Below are 13,411 nucleotides of genomic sequence, written 5' to 3' on the forward strand. Positions count from 1 at the left end.
ACTGTGTTCAGTTCTGGAGACCGTATCTACAAAAAGACAAAGACAAGATGGAAGCAGTACAGAGAAGGGCGACCAGGAAGGTGGAGGATCTTCATAGGATGACGTACGAGGAGAGATTGAAGAATCTAAATATGTACACCCTGGAGGAGAGGAGGAGCAGAGGTGATATGATACAGACTTTCAGATACTTGAAAGGTTTTAATGATCCAAAAACAACGACAAACCTCTTCCATAGGAAAATAATCAGCAGAACCAGGGGTCACGATTTGAGGCTCCAGGGAGGAAGATTCAGAACCAATGTCAGGAAGTATTTCTTCACGGAGAGGGTGGTGGATGCCTGGAATGCCCTTCCGGAGGAAGTGGTGAAGACCAGAACTGTGAAAGACTTCAAAGGGGCGTGGGATAAACACTGCGGATCCATAAAGTCAAGAGGCCGCCAATGAAGAGTGGGTGACTCTCCCGAATGATGGCTATTGACACAATACCCTTATTAAATAAACATACACATGCTTACTGTGACTCCTACATCGCTCTAAGCTTCAACAGCAAGAGGTAATGGAAAAAAGGATTTGCACTCATAAAGAGGGGAGTAGCTGGCTTGTTACGGCGGTTACTACCCCAAACCAAATATGCCTGATACTTCACTTTCAATGCATATACAGCATAGCTCTCTGCTTCAATGACAGGGGAGAAGAATAACTGATACTTCACACATCCAGCAGAGCTCTCTGCTACAACGGCAAAGGAGAAGAAAAAGGGTTCGCACTCAAAACGCGGGGAGTAGCTGGCTTGTTACGGCAGTTACTACCCCAAACCAAATGTGCCTGATACTTCACTTTCCATGCATATCCAGCATGGTTCTCTGCTGCATGGGAGAAAGACTGATACATCACGCATTTCCAGCATAGCTCTCTGCTTCAACGGCAGGGGGAAAAAAAAAAAAAAACAAACAAAAAACTGATGCTTCACGCATATCCTGCATAGCTTCAACGACAGGGGTGAAGAAAAAAAAAAAGGATTCGCAATCACAAAGCGAGGAGTAGCTGGCTTGTTACGGCGGTTACTACCCCAACCAAATGTGCCTGATACTTCACTTTCAAGGCATATCCAGCATGGCTCTCTGCTTCTACAGCAGGGGAGAAGAAAAAAAAACCAACAAGAGCTGTACAACATAGTCTAGGTAAAACAAATAAGCATGGGTGTAGCTTGCTTATCGCAGCGGTTACTGCCCCTACTACCCCTAACTAATCAAGCTAGATATTTCACTTGCATGCAGCTCCATCACTGCTCTCTACATTAATGGTGGGGGTGGAAGGGGAATAGAACAAGGAGCTAAGAGTAACAGATAAGAATGAGAGAAAAAATGTGTGAGGCTTGCTGGGCAGACTGGATGGGCCATTCGGTCTTCTTCTGCCGTCATTTCTATGTTTCTATGTTTCTATGTTATGGTTGGAGCATGGCATGTAGAATCTGGAAGTGTCAGGCCACAGTGATTGTGATTGGAGTATAGCAAGCTGAAGCTGGAAGTGTCAGGCCCCAGTGGTTAAGGTTGGAGCATGGCTTGTAGAAGCTGGGAGTGTCATGCCCTTGTGGTTATGGATGGAGCATGGTTTGCAGAAGCTGGAAGTGTCAGGCCCCAGAGGTTAAGGTTGGAGCATGGAAGGCTGAAGTCCAAAGTGTCAGGCCCTTGTGGTTATGGTTGGAGCATGGCATGCAGAAGCTAGAAGTGTCAGGCCACTGTGGTTATGGTTGGAACACGGTATGCTGAAGCTAGAAGTGTCAGGCCCCAGTGGTTATGGTAGGAACATGTTAGACTGAAGCTGGAAGTGTCAGGCCCCAGTAATTACGGTTAGAGCTTGGCCTGCTGAATCTGGAAGTGTCAGACCACAGCAGTTGTGGTTGGAGCATGGTATGATGAATTTGGAGGTATCAGACCCTAGGGGTTATGGTTGCAGCATATTATTCTGAAGCTGGAAGTGTCAAGCCCTGGTGTTTATGGGTGGAGCATGGTAGGCTGAATCTGGATGTGTCAGGCCCCGTAGTTTATGGTTGGAGCATGACAAGCTGAAGCTGGAAATGTCAGGCCCCAGTGGTTATGATTGGAGCATGGCAGACTGAATCTGGAAATGCCAGACCCCAGTGGTTCTGGTTGGAGCATGGTATGCTAAAGCTGGAAGTGTCAGGCCCTAGGCATTATGGTGGGAGCATGGCATGCTGAAGCTGGAAGTGTATAACCACAGTGGTTATGGGTGCAGTATGGTAGCTGAAGCTGGAAGTGGTATGTTGAAGCTGAAAGTGTCAGGCCCCTGTAGTTATGATTGAAGCATGGCAAGCTGAAACTGTAAGTGTCAGACCCAGTGGTTGTGATTGGAGCAAGGCATGTTGAAGCTGGAAGTGTGAAGCCCAGGGGTTTTGTTTGGAACATGGCGTGCTGAAGCTTGAAGAGTCTGGACCCAAGTGTTTTGGTTGGAACAAGACAGGCTTATGCAGAATATGTCTAGCCTCAGTGGATATGGTTGGAGTATGGCATGCTGACTCCGGTAGAGTCAGATCCCATGGATTGTGGTTTATGCAAAATATGCTTTTGCAAGGTACTTCGGGCCCTGGTGGTGATATTTGGAGTAAAGGATGCAGTGAAACTCAGTAGTCATGTCCAGTGGTGGTGATTGTGGTAAAGTAGGCAGAGAAATTTAGTGAAGTCATGTCCAGATGCCACCATTGATGCATCACTCCACTTCTTCTCTTGCCTACTTCACCCAAAACAGTTTTTTAGGCAAAGCATGCTGATGAATTCAGTGGAATTATGATCCAATGGTGGAGGTGTTATTGGGGATATGTCAGATGGAAGCCAGCTGAGTCAGGCCCCAGTGTTGTTGATGGGGATGTGTCAAAAAGAAGCAGAAAAAGTGAAGCCCCCATGTTGTGTTGGGGATATGTCAGGAGGAAGCAGGCTAAGTAAGACCCCAGTGTTATTGTTGGGGATTTGTCAAGAGGCAAAAAGAGCAGGTAGTGTCAGGCCCCAGTTCTGTTCTTGGTGATGTGTCAGGAGGAAGCAGGTTGAGTCACGACCCAGTGTTGTTGTTGGAGATTGTGATACCATTGGAGCGGTCTAACACTAGGGAAAGCCGGAGAACAGACCAGGCTGGAGTCTGTTCTGCTTTTAATCAGGTTTATTGCAAAAAGTCCAACAAGACAGAAGTAAAATGGCTGCTTACCTCAGCAGACTCAAAATGCAAGAACACTTTCAAAAGGACACAGCACTCCATTCCAGCTTCCTTCTTCTCCCTGGGGCCTGTCTAACTCTCTCAGGGCCTCACCTTTGTATCCCTTACCTCAGGGAAACTCCCCCACCCGAGGATCACTTTCCTGTCTGTCTTAAGGTGGACCGGGCCAGATAGCTGGAGCCGGTCCGTTAAGGCAGTCTGAGGCTCTCTGTCATATACTCTTATCACAGAGATATCTCAGGATGCAGCAGGTTGTGTCAGGCCTCAGTGTTATTGTTGGAACGTGTCAGGAGAAAGTAGGATGAGTGAAGCACCAGTGTTGTTGCTGGGAATGTGTCGGGAAGAAGCAGGCTGAATCAGGTCCCAGTGTTGTTTTGAGGACTTATCATGAGGAAGCAGGTTGAGTCATGACCCAGTGTTGTTATTGGAGATATGCCAGGATGCAGCAGGATGTGTCAGGCCTCAGTGTTGTTTTTAGGAACGTGTCAGGAGGAAGTAGGATGAGTGAAGCGCCAGTGTTGTTGCTGGGAATGTATTGGGAGGAAGCAGGATGTATCAGGTCCGAGATTTTTTGGACAAGTCTCTCAGGGCTACTGCCCAGGAGGGAAGGGTTAGGCCGGCCATCATAGTTGGTGATTCGATTATTAGAAATGTAGATAGCAGGGTGGCTGGTGGACATGAGGACCGCCTGGTAACTTGCCTGCCTGGTGCGAAGGTGGCAGACCTCACGCGTCACCTAGATAGGATTATAGACAGTGCTGGGGAGGAGCCGGCTGTTGTGGTACATGTGGGCACCAATGACATAGGGAAATGTGGGAGAGAGATTCTGGAAGCCAAATTTAGGATTTTAGGTAGGAAGTTGAAATCCAGAACCTCCAGGGTGGCATTCTCTGAAATGCTCCCTGTTCCACGCACAGGTCACCAGAGGCAGGCAGAGCTCCAGAGCTTTAATACGTGGATGAGACGATGGTGCAGGGAAGAGGGATTCAGTTATGTAAGGAACTGGGGAAGCTTTTGGGGAAAAGGGAGACTTTTCCGAAAGGATGGGCTCCACCTTAACCAGAGTGGAACCAAGCTGCTGGCACTAACTTTCAATAAGGAGATAGAGCAGCTTTTAAACTAGAACAAGGGGGAAAACCGACAGTCACTCAGCAGTGCATGGTTCGGAGAAATATATCCTTGAAGGATACTAATGAAACAGGAGAGTTAGGGCATCCCAACAGAGATCTTCCATTAAAAGCAAACAGTCCGTGTGCCTATATGTAAAAAATCACCAAAGCTAATGATTTCCAAATTATCCCAAACAACTGAAAAGCAGGTTGTTAATACAAACAAAAACCACACTTTGAAATGTCTTTATGCCAGTGCCAGAAGTCTAAGAAGTAAGATGGGAGAGTTAGAGTGTTTAGCAGCAAATGATGAGATTGACATAATTGGCATCACAGAGACTTGGTGGAAGGAGGATAACCAATGGGACAGTGCTATATCAGGGTACAAATTATATCGCAATGATAGGGAGGATCAACTTGGTGGGGGTGTGGCACTTTATGTCCGGGAGGGTATAGAGTCCAACAGTATAAAGATCATACAAGAGAGTAAATGCTCAGTAGAATCTATATGGGTAGAAATCCCATGTGTGTTGGGTAAGAGTATAGTGATAGGAGTATACTACCATCCATCTGGACAAAATGGTCAGACAGATGATGAAATGCTAAGAGAAATCAGGGAAGCAAACCAATTTGGCAGTGCAATAATAATGGGAGATTTCAATTACCCCAATATTGACAGGGTAAATATAACATCAGGACTTGCTAGAGACATAAAGGGGTAGATTTTAAGAGGCGCGCGAACAGCCTACTTTTGCTTGCGCATCAGACTCAAGCAAAAGTACGCTGGATTTTAGTAGATACGCGCGGAGGCGCGCGTATCCACTAAAATCCTGGATCGGCGTGCGCAAGGCTATCGATTTTGTATAGCCTGTGCGCGCCGAGCCGCGCTGCCTCCCCCCGTTCCCTCCAAGGCCGCTCCGAAATCGGAGCGGCCTCGGAGGGAACTTTCCTTTGCCCTCCCCTCACCTTACCCTCCCTTCCCCTACCTAACCCACCCACCCGGCCCTGTCTACACCCCCCCCTTACCTTTGTCGGGGGATTTACGCCTCCCGGAGGGAGACGTAAATCCCCGCGCGCCAGCGGGCCTGCTGCACGCCGGGCCGCGACCTGGGGGCGGGTACGGAGGGCGCGGCCACGCCCCCGGGCCGTGGCCACGCCCCGTACCCGCCCCCAAAACGCTGCCGACACGCCCCCGCAACGCCGCGCGCTCCGGCCCTGCCCCCCGACACGCCCCTCTCCGAGAACCCCGGGACGTACGCGAGTCCCGGGGCTCTGCGCGCGCCGGGAGGCCTATGTAAAATAGGCTTCCCGGCGCGCAGGGCCCTGCTCGCGTAAATCCGCCCGGTTTTGGGCGGATTTACGCGAGCAGGGCTCTGAAAATCCGCCCCTAAGTTCCTGGATGTAATAAACGACTGCTTCATGGAGCAATTGGTTCAGGAACCAACAAGAGAGGGAGCTAATTTAGATTTAATTCTTAGTGGAACGCAGGATTTGGTGAGAGAGGTAACGGTGGTGGGGGCCACTTGGCAATAGTGATCATAACATGATCAAATTTAAAATAATAACTGGAAGGGGGACAATAAGTAAATCTGCAGCTCTAACACTAAACTTTCAAAAATGTACAAAGGATCTCTGCAAGCCCCCCGCAACCAAAGCCACACGCCATACAATGACTAAGGACCGGGCATTTTCGACAGCGGGCCCTGCCCACAGACCTCAGACTGGAGCCCTGCCATCTAACATTTCGGAAAAAACTTAAGACCTGGCTATTCCTTCAAGCCTTCCCGTAAACTTATATACAGCTAGGAACTCCATCTACTAAGTATTTAATACGTTTAATTTTAATTTTAATGTCACTTCGTTAACTGTCATCCTCGGTTCAATTTTTTTCTACCTTGTTGAATGTAACTTTGCTTCTTGTTTAAATGGTTTGTTAAAGTTATAATCCTTGTTCTTTGTAAACCGATATGATATGGTAATAATCATGAATGTCAGTATAGAAAAAAGTTAAATAAATAAATAAATAGATAAATAAATGTTAGTGGGGTCACTAGGTGATAGTATAATAAAAATAGTAACTCCATGCATCTGTGATTTACCTTTTGGGCAGGGAAGGGGAGCTCTGTCCCTTACAGGGTCACCTTTGAATGTATGTGACGGGGTCACTAGGTGATAGTATAATAAAAATAGTAACTCCATGCATCTGTGATTTACCTTTTGGGCAGGGAAGGAGAGCTCTGTCCCTTACAGGATCACCTTTGAATGTATGTGACGGGGTCACTAGGTGATAGTATAATAAAAATAGTAACTCCATGCATCTGTGATTTACCTTTTGGGCAGGGAAGGAGAGCTCTGTCCCTTACAGGATCACCTTTGAATGTATGTGACGGGGTCACTAGGTGATAGTATAATAAAAATAGTAACTCCATGCATCTGTGATTTACCTTTTGGGCAGGGAAGGGGTGCTCTGTCCCTTTTATTTATTTATTTTATTTATTTAAAAGTATTTATATACCGCTTTTCAAATAAGGTTTTATCAAAACGGTTTACAAATATAAATAAAAACAATGAAAATAAAATTAAGAATAAAATATACATAAAATAATAGCTAGATAGAATACTTGCGTAAAACAAAATTGTTTTTATAAAATGAAAGAAAAAGAGGTGACTGTACCGTGATTAGAATACAGAATCTGGGAATGAATGTCAGATGGATGGACTTGTGGGAGTGAGAGATAGACCTTAGAGGGTCACCTTTGAATGCATGTGACTGTCACTAGGTGAGAGTATAATAAAAATAGTAACTCCATGCATCTGTGATTTAACTTTTGGCAGGGAAGGGGAGCTCTGTCCCTTACAGGATCACCTTTGAATGTATGTGACGGGGTCACTAGGTGAGAGTATAATAAAAATAGTTCTCTCAGTACAAGCAGGATGATAGTCCTCACATATGGGTGACATCATCAGGATGGAGCCCAATCACGGAAAACATCTGTCAAAGTTTCCAGAACTTTGATTGGCCCCTACTGGCATGCCCAGCATGGCACTAACCCTGCAGCTAGCAGGGATCCCCCTTCAGTCTTCTTTTTTCCGCACAGCAGTAGCCTCGCGGTTTAGGAGCTCTGAAGAGATTCCTGACAGGAATTTTCCTCTCGGAATTATTTAAAGTTAAATTGCCCCACAGGGGTCCCTCCTCTAATTTTTCTCTGACCGCGGTACTCGGTAAGTTTTTACCCATTTTCCGTTGATTACCGTCGAGTTTGGCCCTTGTGGCCTACTGGCCGACGACTGTACCGTGGCTCGATTTTTTTCAATGGCCATGGCGTCGGGGTTCCGTCAGTGCCCGGACTGTACTCGCACCATGTCTATCACAGACCCCCATGGAGTCTGTGTAATGTGTTTAGGCCGTGAGCATGATGTCCTGACTTGCACCAAATGTGCCCTCATGACACCTAAAGGTCGCAAAGCCAGAATGGAGAAGATGGAACTCCTCTTCCGTGCTCAGACCCCGACTCAGTCCATTGCATCGACATCATCGGAACCGGCACCGTCGACTTCGCGCCAGCATCGACCACCGACCAGTGACCGACTGCCATCGACGTCTTCACGGCCATTGACGCCTGCTACTCCCCCTCAGGATCGAGGGGATCGCAGAGAAAAACATCGCCATCGACATCGCAAGGCTAGGACCATCGAGGGAGCAAAATTATCGACCTCTCCACCGTCGAAGAAGCCCCGTCCAGGAAAGGCACCGACCATTCCTGCGACTGGGTCATCGAGGCCACCCTCACCCGATCTGGGTTTGGGAGTTGCGATTCCGCCTGTAAAGGTGGTCCCTCCGACTATGCCTCTGCCTCCCTCTTCTGTTCCGGAGCCGGGGCTGCTTGCTCCAGGTCTCCGGGAAGAACTGGACCGGCTGGTTCAGGAGGCCATCGACAAGGCGATGCAACGTCTCCAGGTTCCTCCAGCACCGACACCGGCACCGATTGTGGAACCTGTCATCGACCTGATTCTGGCAGTGCTGGCTCCACTGCTATCCAGGATGGAGGTGCTGATGGCCGCCCTGCCACCGATGGATCCCGGGTCTCCAATGGCTCAGATGCCCTCCCCGATGACAGCTTCATCTGGAGGAGAAACACTGTTCCACATTCCTCCTTCTGGAGTTTTGCCTCAGCCATCGATGCCAATACGGCCCTTACCACCGATTCATCCATTGGTGCTGATACGTCCATCGGCACCTTTGATGCCCTTGATGCCTGCACAGATGCCTTCCATGCCATCATCGATGCCTCCGGCGATTCCTTCAATTTTTTCGGAGCCTCGCCTGGGGCCTTCAGGTATTCAACCCCCTTCTCGTCCTACAAGACAGTCTGCTGATCCTTATGACACTTGGGGTGATGATTCTTCAACTGACACTGATGACTTACCTTCACCTCCTTCTTCCACTGAAAGTAGAAAGCGTTCTCCTCTAGAGGATCTCTCATTCATAAATTTTGTGAAGGAAATGTCTGAGTTGGTTCCCTTTCAACTTCAGACGGAACAGGATGACAGGCACCAGATGATGGAGTTACTCCAATTCCTGGATGCCCCTAAGGTTATCACCTCTATTCCCATTCATCAAGTTCTTCTTGATCTCCTCAAAAGGAACTGGGAAAATCCTGGATCAATTGCTCCAGTACACAGAAAGGCTGACACTACTTACTTAGTTCAGTCAGCTCCAGGCTTTCAAAAATCCCAGCTCGACTACCACTCAGTGGTAGAGTCGGCTCAAAAAAGGGCAAAAAGGTCAAAACCTCACTCATCCACCCCACCTGCTAAGGAACAAAAGTTCCTAGACAACATTGGTTGACGAGTGTTCCAAGGGGCCATGCTCATCTCCCGAATTGCTGCCTACCAGCTTTATATGACCCAATATAATAGGGTCATCTTTAAACAGATACAGGACTTCTCCGAGACCCTGCCTGAACAATTCCAAGACCAGTTACAAACCCTTGTAAACAAAGGATTTGAGGCAGGAAAACATGAGATTCGAACATCTTATGACATATTCGACACCTCTACCAGAGTGTCTGCAGCTGCTATCTCTGCAAGACGGTGGGCCTGGCTCAAATCTTCTGACCTTCGCCCAGAAGTACAAGACCGGCTATCTGACCTACCATGTGTAGGAGATAATCTGTTCGGTGAACAGATCCAACGAATGGTGGCTGAATTAAAAGACCATCATGAGACCCTTAAACAGCTCTCTTCGATGCCTTCCGACTTCTCCTCAAGACAGCCCCTCAGGAAGGACTCTAAGAAGTCATTCTACTGTCCAAGGAAGGCCTATCCACCACCAGCAAGGTCCCGTACTACGAGACCTTATCAAAAGCCTCAACCTCGCCAAGCCCGGAAACAAAACCGCAAGCAGCTCCCCAGCCAGGACCTGCTTCAGGTTTTTGACTTCCACTTGGAGAGCAGCAGCCAGATTCCTCTGCCAAGCATACCAGTGGGAGGTCGATTGTGCCACTTTCACAACATGTGGCAGTCAATCACAACCGACCAATGGGTATTGGCAATCATTGCTCAGGGTTACCATCTAAACTTTCTTGCTCTGCCACCGGACTCCCCACCTCTGCGGAAGTGGTGGAGGTCCGATTACGCCATTCTTCTGGATTAAGAGGTTGCCCTCCTTCTCCAGTCAAGAGCAATAGAACCCATTCCGCTCTTGCAGCAAGGCCTAGGGTTCTATTCTTGGTACTTTCTGATCCCCCAAAAATCGGGGGGTGTTCGTCCAATTTTGGACCTACGTGCTCTCAACAAGTACATCCAGCGAGAAAAGTTCAAGATGGTAACCTAGAGATCACTTCTACCTCTTCTACAAAGAGGAGACTGTCTCTGCTCTCTGGACCTCCAGGACGCATACACCCACATTACGATAACTCCAACTCATCGCACGTACCTGAGGTTTTTAGTAGGCCCCAAGCACTATCAATACCGAGTGCTTCTGTTTGGCCTGGCGTCTGCACCACGAGTCTTTACCAAATGTCTTGTAGTTGTCGCAGCTTTCCTCAGGAAAGAAGGTGTTTATGTCTACCCCTATCTGAACGACTGGTTAATCAGGGCTCCAACCCAGCAAGCTGCTCGGTCGTCCCTCGATTTGACTCTACACACTCTAATTTCACTAGGATTTCTCATCATTTACGGAAAATCCTATTTAGTCCCATCTCAAACATTGTCGTTCATTGGGGCAGACTTGGACACCTTGCAGGCAAAAGCCTTTCTACCTCAACAACAAGCGCTAACTCTCGTGTCTTTCGCTCACCAGTTGCAGTCTCAGAATAATGCAACAGCTCGCCAATTCCTCGTCCTTCTGGGACACATGGCTTCCTCAGTCCATGTAACACCAATGGCCCGCTTGGCCATGAGACTCATGCATTGGACTCTGAGGTCATAATGGATTCAAGCTGTTCAGCCTCTGTCGACCATTGTCCACATCACCGATTCACTCCGTCTGTCTCTCACTTGGTGGAAAGATTAGTTCAATCTCCTCCAGGGACTGCCCTTTCAAGTACCAGATGCTCATGTCATTCTCACCACCGACGCTTCCAACCTCGGGTGGGGAGCCCAAGTGGCCAATCTACAGACGCAAGGATCTTGGTCTCCAGAGGAAGCCAAACATCAAATAAATTTCCTGGAACTTTGAGCAATGCGATATGCTCTCAGGGCTTTTCAGGATCGCCTATCAAATCAAGTCATCCTGATTCAGATGGACAACAAGGTGGCCATGTAGTACATCAACAAGCAGGGAGGCACAGGCTCCTTCCTTCTGTGTCAGGAAGCTGCGCAGATTTGGGCGGAAGCTCTCTCCCACTCGATGTACCTCAGGGCCACCTACTTGCCGGGAGTGGACAATGTGTTGGCAGACATGCTGAGTCGCATCTTCCAACCGCACGAGTGGTCTCTCAATCCCTTGGAAGCGACCTCAATATTATGACACTGGGGATATCCTCAGATAGACCTCTTTGCGTCCCCTCAGAACCACAAAGTGGACAACTACTGCTCCCTCATTCGGAGCAAGCACTCTCAGCCCAGAGATGCATTCTCCCTCTCAAGGGCAACCGGTCTGCTTTATGCATTCCCTCCACTTCCTCTTCTCTCGAAGACTCTCGTGAAGCTACGTCAGGACAAGGGAACCATGATCCTGATAGCACCTCACTGGCCATGCCAAGTGTGGTTTCCCATACTCCAGGATCTCTCCATCCGCAGGCAAAGGGAAAGGACCCGCTTCTGATCACTCAAAATGACGGGTGCCTATGCCATCCCAATCTTCAGGCCTTGTCTCTGATGGCATGGATGTTGAAAGGTTAATCCTTCAACCACTTAACCTTTCAGATTCAGTTTCCTGTGTCTTGATTGCTTCACGGAAGCCTTCTATGAGAAAATCTTACTCCTATAAATGGAAAAGGTACACATCATGGTGCACTTCTCAGTCCCTTGATCCCCTTTCCTGTCCAATTCCAATGTTTTTGGACTATCTCTGGCATCTATCAGAGTCAGGTCTCAAGACATCTTCCATCAGAATGCATGTCAGTGTGGTAGCCGCCTTCCATAAAGGTGTCGGGGATGTCCCTATATCAGTACAACTCCTCGTAACTCGCTTTTTGAAGGGCTTGCTCCATATCAAGCCACCTTTACGTCCTCTGGCCTGTTCTTGGGACTTTAACCTGGTTCTCGGTCGGCTCATGAAACCTCCATTCGAGCCTCTTCACTCCTGTGACCTAAAATATCTCACATGGAAAGTGATTTTCCTTTTGGCTATCACTTCAGCTTGCAGGGTTAGTGAGTTACAGGCCCTAGTTACCTATCCGCCTTACACTAAACACCTGCAGGACCGGGCAGTACTCCGCACTCGCCCTAAGTTTTTACCTAAGGTAGTTTCGGAGTTTCCCATTAATCAATCCATCATACTACCTACCTTCTTTCCCAGGCCCCACTCCAATCCAGGGGAACAGGCTCTGCATACCCTTGACTTAAACGGGCTCTAGCTTTCTATCTAGACCGCACAGTTGCCCACAGGAAGAGCACTCAGTTATTCGTCTCTTTCCATCCCAACAAATTAGGGCAACCTGTGGGTAAGCAGGCTCTCTCCTCCTGGCTAGCGGACTGCATATCTTTTTGCTATCAGCATGCAGGCATTCCTTTTCAAGACCGTGTTAAAGCACACTCTGTGAGGGCCATGGCGACTTCAGTAGCACACCTACGATCGGTGCCACTTCCTGACATTTGCAGGGCTGCCACTTGGAGCTCGCTCCATACCTTCGCTGCCCACTATTGCTTGGACAAAGCGAGAAGACAAGATTCCATCTTTGGCCAGTCTGTCCTGCGTAACTTATTTCCAACATGACGTACCAACACCCTTCCGCCTGCCCGGTGGGGTTCAGGATGACCTCTACCAAATTCCACCCCAGTTGTTGTGCCTCTTGCACGCCGTTGGGTACATTTGGTGCATGTTCGGACATCCTCAGCTCGGTACTCACCCATATGTGAGGACCACCATCCTGCTTGTCCTGTGAGAAAGCAAATGTTGCCTACCTGTAACAGGTGTTCTCACAGGACAGCAGGATGTTAGTCCTCACGAAACCCGCCTGTCGCCCCGCGGTGTTGGGTTCGTAACATTTTGTTATTTTATTTTTCGGCACTGCCTGTAGCTTTCAAATAAGACTGAAGGGGGACCCCTGCTGGCTGCAGGGTTAGTGCCATGCTGGGCATGCCCAGTAGGGGCCAGTCAAAGTTCTGGAAAGTTTGACAGAAGTTTTCTGTGATTGGGCTCCATCCTGTGATGTCACCCATATGTGAAGACTAACATCCTGCTGTCCTGTGAGAACACCTGTTACAGGTAAGCAACATTTGCTTAACTCCATGCATCTGTGATTTACCTTTTGCGTAGGGAAGGGGAGCTCTGTCCCTTACAGGATCATCTTTGAATGTATGTGACGGGTCACTAGGTATAGTATAATAAAAATAGTAACTCCATGCATCTGTAATTTACCTTTTGAGCAGGGAAGGGGAGCTCTGCCCCTTACAGGGTCACCTTTGAAT

At 48.3% G+C, this 13,411-nt stretch overlaps 1 long non-coding RNA gene across 1 annotated transcript in view; it reads left to right on the forward strand.

Moving 5' to 3' along the window:
- The window catches only part of LOC115083489, a 96,062-nt gene that overhangs the window by 38,008 nt on the left and 44,643 nt on the right, over nucleotides 1–13,411 (forward strand). The gene's annotated exons all lie outside the window — the stretch shown is intronic.

The sequence above is a fragment of the Rhinatrema bivittatum genome, chromosome 2 (genome assembly GCF_901001135.1).
Source record: "Rhinatrema bivittatum chromosome 2, aRhiBiv1.1, whole genome shotgun sequence".
NCBI classification, from domain to species: Eukaryota; Metazoa; Chordata; class Amphibia; order Gymnophiona; family Rhinatrematidae; genus Rhinatrema; species Rhinatrema bivittatum.